The sequence below is a fragment of the Eschrichtius robustus genome, chromosome 16 (assembly GCF_028021215.1).
Source record: "Eschrichtius robustus isolate mEscRob2 chromosome 16, mEscRob2.pri, whole genome shotgun sequence".
NCBI classification, from domain to species: domain Eukaryota; kingdom Metazoa; phylum Chordata; class Mammalia; order Artiodactyla; family Eschrichtiidae; genus Eschrichtius; species Eschrichtius robustus.
Genome location: NC_090839.1, coordinates 35,063,461 through 35,072,955, shown reverse-complemented (window position 1 = coordinate 35,072,955; position 9,495 = coordinate 35,063,461). Strand labels below are relative to the sequence as shown.

At 41.6% G+C, this 9,495-nt stretch overlaps 1 pseudogene; it reads left to right on the top strand.

Moving 5' to 3' along the window:
• The first annotated feature begins 2,611 nt into the window (after nt 1-2,611).
• LOC137750198 (pyridoxal kinase pseudogene) lies at nt 2,612-3,323 on the top strand (annotated as a pseudogene).
• Nucleotides 3,324-9,495: the final 6,172 nt, after the last annotated feature.

The window sequence follows — 9,495 nt, the reverse complement described above, 5'->3', positions numbered from 1 at the left end:
TCTGTCTGTTGATGTGAGAAGGGGTATTAATTTTTCCCTCCTTGGATGAAAATCAGGGCAACTTTTATAAAACATCTGGGCCCTCTTAGATCATGAAAAGTGCTCCCAACACCACTGGTCCTTTTTTTAAAAAAAATCTCAGTTTGGTAAGAGATAGTCCAGTTCCAGGTAAAAATTTAAATGTCAATCTTCATTCAAGGTTAAAATTTCTCCTTCCTCCACCTGTGCTTCCCACAGCCTCACCACCTACAGTGCTAGTTCTTAGAGGCTGGGTAGGAATTATACACAAAGAAAGGGTCAGGGAAGGCAGTACAGATGGAAGAAACAGTCTAAACAAAGTGAGAAGCAATAAAAAACACACCTTCCTCGGTGGACTCTAAGGAAACCATCCTGCCAAGATAAAGTCCTCATAAATGGCAATAAACTCTCAGAAGCTGCCAGAAATTCAACCTATCAAAACTAAGTAGAATTGGAAATTTGCAAAAGGAACACTGCATGTGTGTGCCAATAGTATTGTGAGCTGCTGAGAGCATTGGTTTGAGAGTTAACCAGGTGCAAGTTCAAATCCCAAGTTTGCCACTTAGTAGCTGGGTGACCTTGAGCAAATTGCTTAAGCTCCCTAAGCTTCAGTTTCCTCATCTGTAAAATGTCCCCTTAGGTTGTGAGGATTAAGTAACATAATGCATACAAAGAACTAGACTCTGTGTCTGGGACACAGATAGTGCTCACCAAAAGGCTAAATGTTGCCTTCATGACTCAGGAAACTGCAAGCTTGAATTTACCCTTCCCAGTGGTCAAGGATTGGAAACAACTGTCATTTGCAATTCCCACTGAGAAGTTGAGGTTGCCATCTGCCCCCACCCCCTTCCCAAGAACCATCCTCTTCCCAGAAAAATGAAAGAGAGGTATTCATTGTGGCCCTGGAAGCCACAGGGCAAGACCCAGTCTCAAACTGGGCTCAGAAAAAGAGAGACATTTCTTTCAAGTAAGTACTTAGAGAATACAAATTTTTAGAGACCAGTGAGACTGGAGTCCAGAGACCCCTTCCAGAAAGCTCTGCCTTTTCTAAAATAATCTCAGGATCTTCTTGAGATGCTGGAGGTCAGGGAAGTGAAACCCAATAATGATGTATTACATTTTCCACTAGCCTGGAAGAAGGGGAGAAGAAGTCATGGAAGAAGGAGTGGTTTAAAATATTTTTGAAAAATTATTCATTTTAAATTTGTTAACAAATTAAAATTTATACTTGATTAAAAGCAACAGTCCCATACCTCACTCCTTGCCATCCAGTGTCCTGTTCCCAGAGGCAACTATTTCTAATTCTTTTAGCTCTTTCTCCTGGGTGTTAAGTCCATATCTCTATACAGTGGAGCCTCACTACTCGATGGTTCCATATTTGTGAATTTGTCTACTAGCTAAAATTTATTTTAACTCCAAAATTAATACTCAAGGTGCTTTTGTGGTAGACAACAAAAAATTTGAGTCATCTCTATCATGCTTGTGCCCAGCTGAGGTGGAGCAAAGCGGAAGTCTGCCTTCTTGTTTCAGCTCTCACACAGATGTCTTCAAAAATAATCAATAAAAAATCTATAATAGGAAAATAAAAGAGTTTTATTTGGCCCAAATTGAGGACTATGGTCGGGGAGACAGCCTCTTAGATTAATCTGAGGAACTTCTCTGAAGAAGCATGGTTTTCAGCACAGTTGTACATCTTGTCAGAACAAAGAACATCAAACAAGTCAGGGATACTATCCTTTCAAGGTTTCAAAAATAAACAGATCAGCACATACACAGCAAGTCAGTATGTCCTTGACACCTAGGAAGGCAGTCTTATCACTGAAAGAATACCAGCATTGGCATCACAGGAAGAGAGGCATTTAATCTTTATTGTTAATGTGGACATTCTTTACTTCTAGTCAATGTACTCTTTTCTTTAATGATTAAAGCAGATGTACAATGTATGTTCAATAGACCACAAACAGGCTGTTTAGGTTAACGTAAAATTTAAGTCAAATCGTGTATAATCCAGAAACCAGACATTCCCATACCTCAATATGTGAAATTTTCCTTCCATTATTTCTCCCTTCTGATTGCAAATCTTTCAATAGAAAGCACTGATGAGCAAAATATTTGTCCCTCAATGCCAGGGTAGTTGCTGCCTGCCCTGGGTCCATCATGTCCCTCAGTGTTCGGCTTCCTTTTTTTTTGTTATTTATACATGTATAGAGATTTGCCTAAGAGGGAGGTGGCCCATCGTTCAAGCAGAGTGCCTGCACTGAGCAGGGCTGCAGCAGAGCGGAGCCTGAGTGCAGCTGGAGCCAAGTGGAGCACAGCCCCAGCATGCGGGGGAGACACTGACCCTGCCCGGCCCTGCCACTGAGGCAGACCTGGCAAGGAGGAAGATTGCCAGGTGCTCTCCATTCAGAGCCATGTCATCTGTGGCTACGTGGGCAACCAGGAGACCACGCTCCTGCTACAGGTTTTGGGGTTCAAGATTGACATAGTGAACTCTGTCCAGTTTTCAAACCACACAGGCTACTTGCACTGGAATGGCCAAGCACTGAACTCAGATGAGCTCCACGAGCTGTATGACGGGCTGGAGCTGAACAACATGAACAAATATGACTATGTGCTCACAGGTTACATGCAAGACAAGTTCTTCCTGGCCATGGTGGTGGACACCAGGAAGGAGCTGAAGCAGCAGAACTCCAGTCTCTTGGTTGTGTACATCCCCGTGATGGGAGACAGGTGGAACAGAGAAGGTTCCATCTACCTCCCTGAGGACCTTCTTCTGGTTTACAGAGAGGAGGTCATGCCAGTTGCAGACATCATAACCCCTAACCAATTTGAGGCTGAGTTGCTGAGCTGGAGAAAGATCCACAGCCAGGAAGAAGACTTAGCAGTGAGTGATGGATGTGCTGCACTTAATGGGCCCTGACATGGTGGTCATCACAAGCTCAGACCTGCCACCCCCGAGGGGCATCATGCCGGGGAGCCAGAGGACCCAGACCCCTGACGGCACTGTGATGATGCAGAGCATCCACATGGAGATGTGCAAGGTGGACACAGTCTTCATAGGCACCGGGGACCTCTTCACTGCCGTGCTCTTGGCATGGATGCACAAGCACCTCAACAGTCTCAAGGTGGCCTGTGAAAATACCGTGTTGGCCATGCACCATGTTCTGCAGCAGACCATCAAGTATGCAAAAGCCAAGGCTGGGGAGGGACTGAAGCCCAGCCCAGTCCAGCTGTAGCTGAGGACTGTCCAGAGCAAGAAGGACACCAAGAACCCAGAGATCATCATCCATGCCATAGTGCTGTGAGGGCCGTGTGAACCCACCTCCTTAATGCCCAGCATTAGGTGTCTCCATTTCCATCCTTGTGAAAAATGTAACGCCTGCTTTAGAGCTGTGACCAAAATTTGACATTTCTTTCATTCACGAGAAAAAAAAAAAAAAAGAAGAAGAGATTTGCCTAGTTATCCACTTGGGGGATGGGGGGGGGGGTCTAATCAGACATAGTGAGCAAGCACAGACGTATGCTAATGGGGAAACATTTTATAGGCTATAGATTTTATCAATTATGTTGAATTGTCACATAAACATTGTTACACCTGCTTTTTTTAATTTTATTTTGTTTATATTTTTATACAGCAGGTTCTTATTAGTCAACAGTTTTATACACATCAGTGTATACATGTCAATCCCATTCGCCCAATTCATCACACCCCCACCCCCACTCCCCCGCCGCTTTCCCCCCTTGGTGTCCATACATTTGTTCTTTACGTTTGTGTCTCAATTTCTGCCCTGCAAACCAGTTCATCTGTACCATTTTTCTAGGTTCCACATATATGCGTTAATATACAATATTTGTTTTTCTCTTTCTGGCTTACTTCACTCTGTATGACAGTCTCTAGATCCATCCACGTCTCAACAAATGACCCAGTTTCATTCCTTTTTATGGCTGAGTAATATTCCATTGTATATATGTACCACATCTTCTTCATCAATTCGTCTGTTGATGGGCATTCAGGTTTCTTCCATGACCTGGCTATGTTACACCTGCTTTTAACAGTAGGCTTAAAGCAAGTAGTGATACATGTCCTGAGTAGCTTCTTAGCCAGGAAACGAATAATAATACGTACTATGACAATGATAATCATTTGTAAGCAAAATGGGAATAAAATGTCTGATCTTGTAGCCTTTTCACCCTTTTGGGAAATGGTGTGTGTGTGTGCCTCTACTTCTCGAGAGCTGTTGATATAAGTGCAGCAAGTAGTGGGAGCAATAGCATAAATGCTTCCTTGTTTAACCAACAAAAATATGAGGCAATTCTGTTATCTAATATTATATGGGCTAAGGAATTTAGGGATGTCTGTTATGCTGCAATGCTTTTTTGCAGTTTCCTCAACTATTTGACCAATGGTGGGTGATAGATTTCTAATCGTATCTCTGTTTACACATACTCCTGCATTAGGAACCAAGATTGCCAAAAGATTTTGTCATGAGGTATCTTGGCATCTTGCTAACATGGATCTCTTGACTCTGTACTGAAGAGAGAAAGGAGGTTCATCTACTTACTTATGTATAGACAATAGAGTAACATATTATCCTAGTAAAAATAAACCTTCTATTTGCCAGCTAGTAAGACTATGTGCCCATCTTTAGGAAGGTGGATCAATTCCAATACCACATGAAGACAAAAGATGGGGGAGCACAAGTGATCCCTCCTAGAGTGCTCTCATTGATAGCTTCATCAGTTGGAAGTTTTGTTAATGCGGTATTAAACCATGGGTCATTTCTCCTGTAGGCTTTCCAAAAGCTATCTGTATGGTATTTGACATAAGGGAGTTGCTGGCATAATTTTCTTGTGTTTTTCTCTTTAAGACATTTGTTAATTAAGTAAGGAACAGAGTGAGGTGTCCTAGGGTAAGTTGTGTCAGGTCTCTAAGGATCATGAATAGTATCAGACAAAGGATAGACAAATTAATATGTTGAAGAATTTGAACCTGAAAGGTTAGGCCAGAAGGAGGTCAGTCAAGGTGGGTGGTAACGTTAGAAACATCTGAAAAGTCATGATATAGGTGTTAGGAGGGGCCAAGTTGGTCTTGTACTGATGGAGGAATTTGATGACAAATCCAACAGTCAGTTAGATTGCCCCCAGGAGCTATACTCTGTGACAACTTTACTAAAGAATTTTCTTTCCATTTTGAACACTGCAGCAAAAGTATAGCTAGAAGTAAAACAATAACTTTCAATTTTGATAGGGAGATGAGTATTTGGTAAACAGTACAATTGAATTAATAAGATGAGTCTTACAGGCCCAGTCCAGATTCTTGGGTCAACTGTCTACCATTGCTGTCATCTTTTTGTCCTGGTGTGGATGTCATCTGAGGTCAGAAGTCCTTTCTATAGAACAGTCAGGTGCAGAGGCTTTCTTAAGTCAGAAATATGAATTCAAGAGTCAATTCCCGTAAGTTTCACTGTACATGAGCTACTTAAGAGTACCTGATAAGGATCCTTTCATCTAGGTTGGAGAGTCCTTTATATGATGTCTTTTCCAGTAAGCATGATCTCCTGGATGCAGGTCATGTGGCATCTGATCTTCATCCAAAGAGAGATTACTGTGATCGGCTTCAGAAACAAGCTTAGAATATCCTTTCAATAATTCAATAAACTTTACAATAATGTAACATAGCAACAAAGAGGCATCTTGGATGTAGGTAGTAAATAGAAAACCTCGGTATATACAAAACTTCAATATCCACAAAGATATATTATGGAAACATGATTTTTCTCTCTAAATTATCTTCATTTTTCACCAAATATAGTCTAATTAAGACTGATTTTTTTGCAAAAATAAGTCTGATTTCAATAAACTTGGCCTGATTATTTACATAAGTGGAATTGATCGTATAGGTTCTTTTAAATTTGGCTTTGCTGGAACTTTTCAAGAGGAATCTCAAATTGAACTTCTAAAAGTCCTCTCAAGACCAGGAAAGCCATGCCAAGAACTTGCCATCAGATTCTGCCTGCAATACCTACAGATTTAGGTGTATACCTCTCTTCTTGAAGTCTAAAATATCTTGAGGTTCCTGCACCTGCCAGGAAGTGGCCTTCCTTATTCACCTGGAAATGCTGCTGGGAACCTAAGAGTTTCCAATTTCTGGAGGGATCAAGTAGAGAGGAAAGATAAATGTTTCAATCTGCTTATAAAGATATAACTTACAAAATTGTTGTAAGTTATAATTAGCTTAAGAGGAAAGGTTCCCTTATATCTGGAAGACAAAAATTAAAAGCCAGTAATATTTCAGACAAAAAGTCATAAAAATTGTATTTACCAGTTCATTCAATCCCATGTAATTAATTTTTGTTCTGTTCAAGTCCAGTTTTTCCGTTAGTTTTATTGACCTTGCCTGATGATTGAAGGTGACAGTGACAGTGATAATTTCAAGAAATTTGCAAGATTTTTTTTAAGACTCATATGATTTGCCCAATGAAGTGAGTGTCTTGATCACTGGGGATTATGGAAGATGTTCTCCAAGTGGAAAACACATTTTCTAACAGTTTCTTTACCATCGTGACATCATCAGCCTTGCAGAAAGAGAAGGCTTTAATCCATCACATGAAAAATGGGGTTCGTCAGAGAGCTGGGAAGAACCCAGTAGCCATCTTGGGTTTTCCATAGCCCTTACTGTTTAATTCACAGCTATTGCTTACCCACCTTAATATCTCTTATTTAGGAACAGACTGTTGCCATGTTACAAGGACATCAGGATGGCAAAATCCTGACAATGAGGTGTCAATTTTCTTGCAGAAGCGGAATGGATTTTATCTATAGAGATTCTGTTTTTGTTGCCTTTGCATGAAAGTAATCTAGGGCATTCTCCTGATACTTGGGTTCAGTCCCTTTAGCATAAGCCTCAGTTTTGATGACAACATAACATTTTATGTCAGGACATATAAGACTTCCAGGAATTTCACATAATTTCTGGGAGTCATAATACACACTTATGTAGATATAACATGAAGAAGACTTAACATTACCTTTTATTTGACAATGCTTCCCACATAATTTAACATACTGAATAAGCCTAATTAGCTTAATATCTCTCTTTGAGATGCTTCAGGACAAAAATCACTTTCTTTTCCCTTAACAAAATGCATTTCCATTCTTCATACTTTCTTTTACTGAAAACACACATCTTATTTTCATTGTATACTGAAATATTTCCCTTATTATTTCTAATATCTTTAATTACCTATATATTATCAATTTTAACCTTTTTAAAAACTTTAATCTGTGGCAAAAACCAAGATGCAAGCAATTGTGAACTGTTTGTCATATCAGCATTTCCTGATTGGCAAACTTGTGAACATATTCCATAATCTCTAAAAACATACGTTTTCTCATAACCTAATTTCTTCCCTCATTGGGGTACAAGACGTGTGTCCAACAAACTCAAGCATCTTTAGTTTTTCTCTAATAAGGAGACAAAAGTAGGTAAATTTAGACTTTCTTAGCAATTACTGTTTTAGTATTTTACCTTAATTGGAAGTTATCTGTATATTCAATGAACTCCTATCATTTAACTTAATCTAGGAAAACTCTAAAGTTTCAAGTCTGGAGAAACTATTTTTAGGTAGACATACCACAAAACAATCATTCCTAAAGAGTTCACTTAAAAACTTTTATCCCATTTATCTCTATTTATTACTTACAAAAATATCATCTTACCAAGTTAATTTTCTTGTTGACAAATTTTGTAACAGAGATAATATGAGCTTATTGACTTTTAGTAAACCTAGGTAAAATAAAAGTATTATATTTAATGTTTATGACTCTAAAGACATGTCTGTATTAATCAAACCAAAAACTTAAACTTGTTTTCATTCATTAAAGATTAATCCTAGATCACATGATCTTTTAAAGATTTGGGGATAGTTTTTTGTTATATTTAGAAATATTTGATTTGGGGGTGGAGTTAAGATGGTGGAGTAGGAGGATGTGGAGTTTGCGTCTCCTCACAAGTGCAACAAGAATGCATCAGGGCAATTCTCACAGAGCACCTACTGAGCACTAATGAGGGACCTCAGACACCTAAGGGGATGGGAGGAATCCCCGCACAACTGGGTAGGATGTGAGAGGGAAAGAGGGGGTGAAGAAAAGTGGAGGTGGGATGGGACCAGCACCCCTGAGGTGGGGCTGGGCAAGAAGAGAGGTTCCCACACTCAGACGGGCCCACGCACAGAGAGGGGATCAGCGGGGACAGAGAGGGACCTTTGGGGGATAGGGGGTTTGGAGGGGAATGCAGCAGCCAGTCAGTGAAGGGTAGGACAGAGTGGGACCTATACACATGGTCCATGCCACAGCCCTGCACACCCCAGCTTGAGCTGTGTTCCCTGGTAGGAGGAGGGCTGGGTGCCAGAGAGTGGAATTTGGAGGGTGGACCCAGGGAGGGGATGGCTGTTGGTGGTGGGGAGGCAGCATGGGGCAGCAGAAGGGAAGGGCTCCATGGCAAGGAAGGTTGGTGGAGAAAGCCTGGGCCACCAGGGAAGTGAAGCACCATTGTTGAGTGGAGCGCAATTGGCAGGGCCTCCATGGTGGCACCCTTCCCCACCCGCTGGCCCAACCTCCTTGGGCAGTGACACGGGTGAACACCTGATTGGGCTCACCCTCCCCTCAAGACAGGGTCTCCACCACCTGCTCAGGCCCTGTCGAGCCTGCTAGGGTCCTGGGCCTGAGCTCCACACCAGCCAAAGCCTTTGCAGGCCACGTGGGTACTGGACCTGAGCCCTGCCACCACCAAAGCCTCCTCTGGCTATGCGGGTCCAAGTGGACCCGAGCACTGCACACCCCACAAAGCCTCCACAGGCTGCGTGGGTCCTGGTGGCCTGCGTGTGTCCCCTGATGGGGCCTCCTCTGGCCTTATGGGTCCAGGCGGGCTGAGCACCGCCCACTTTCAAGGCCTCCTCTGGCTTTGCAAGCCCCTGCAGGCACACCCATGGAGGCCTGCACCCCAGCTGGTTTACACAGGCACATGTGCTCCGGGCCAGCTTCAGGAGCAGATGCTGGTTGAAAGGAATACACGCAGAGGTGAGGCTGACACAGCGGGTCCAGAGACCTACCTAGAGGTCTTGGAGGGCCACTGGGGAGGCAGGGGTTGCATGCACTTCACCATGAGGACAAGGACACTGATAGTGGAGGTACCAGGGAATTTTTTTTAATTAATTAATGTTTTTTTTTTGCTGTTGTTGTGTTTTGTTTTGTTGTTGCTGTTGTTCTTTTTCACTTTTATTTTTTCTAATATATCTTTAAATTTTCTAATTTTATTTTATTTTTTATTCTTTGTTATTGTTCTGTTCTTTTTTTGTTGTTGTATTTTGGTGTTCTTTTGGGTCTTTTTTCTGTTGGTTTGTTTTTTGGATATTTTTGTGTTGTTTTCTTCCATTATGTTTTTTAATTTGTTTTGTTTTGTTTTTATGTTCATTATTT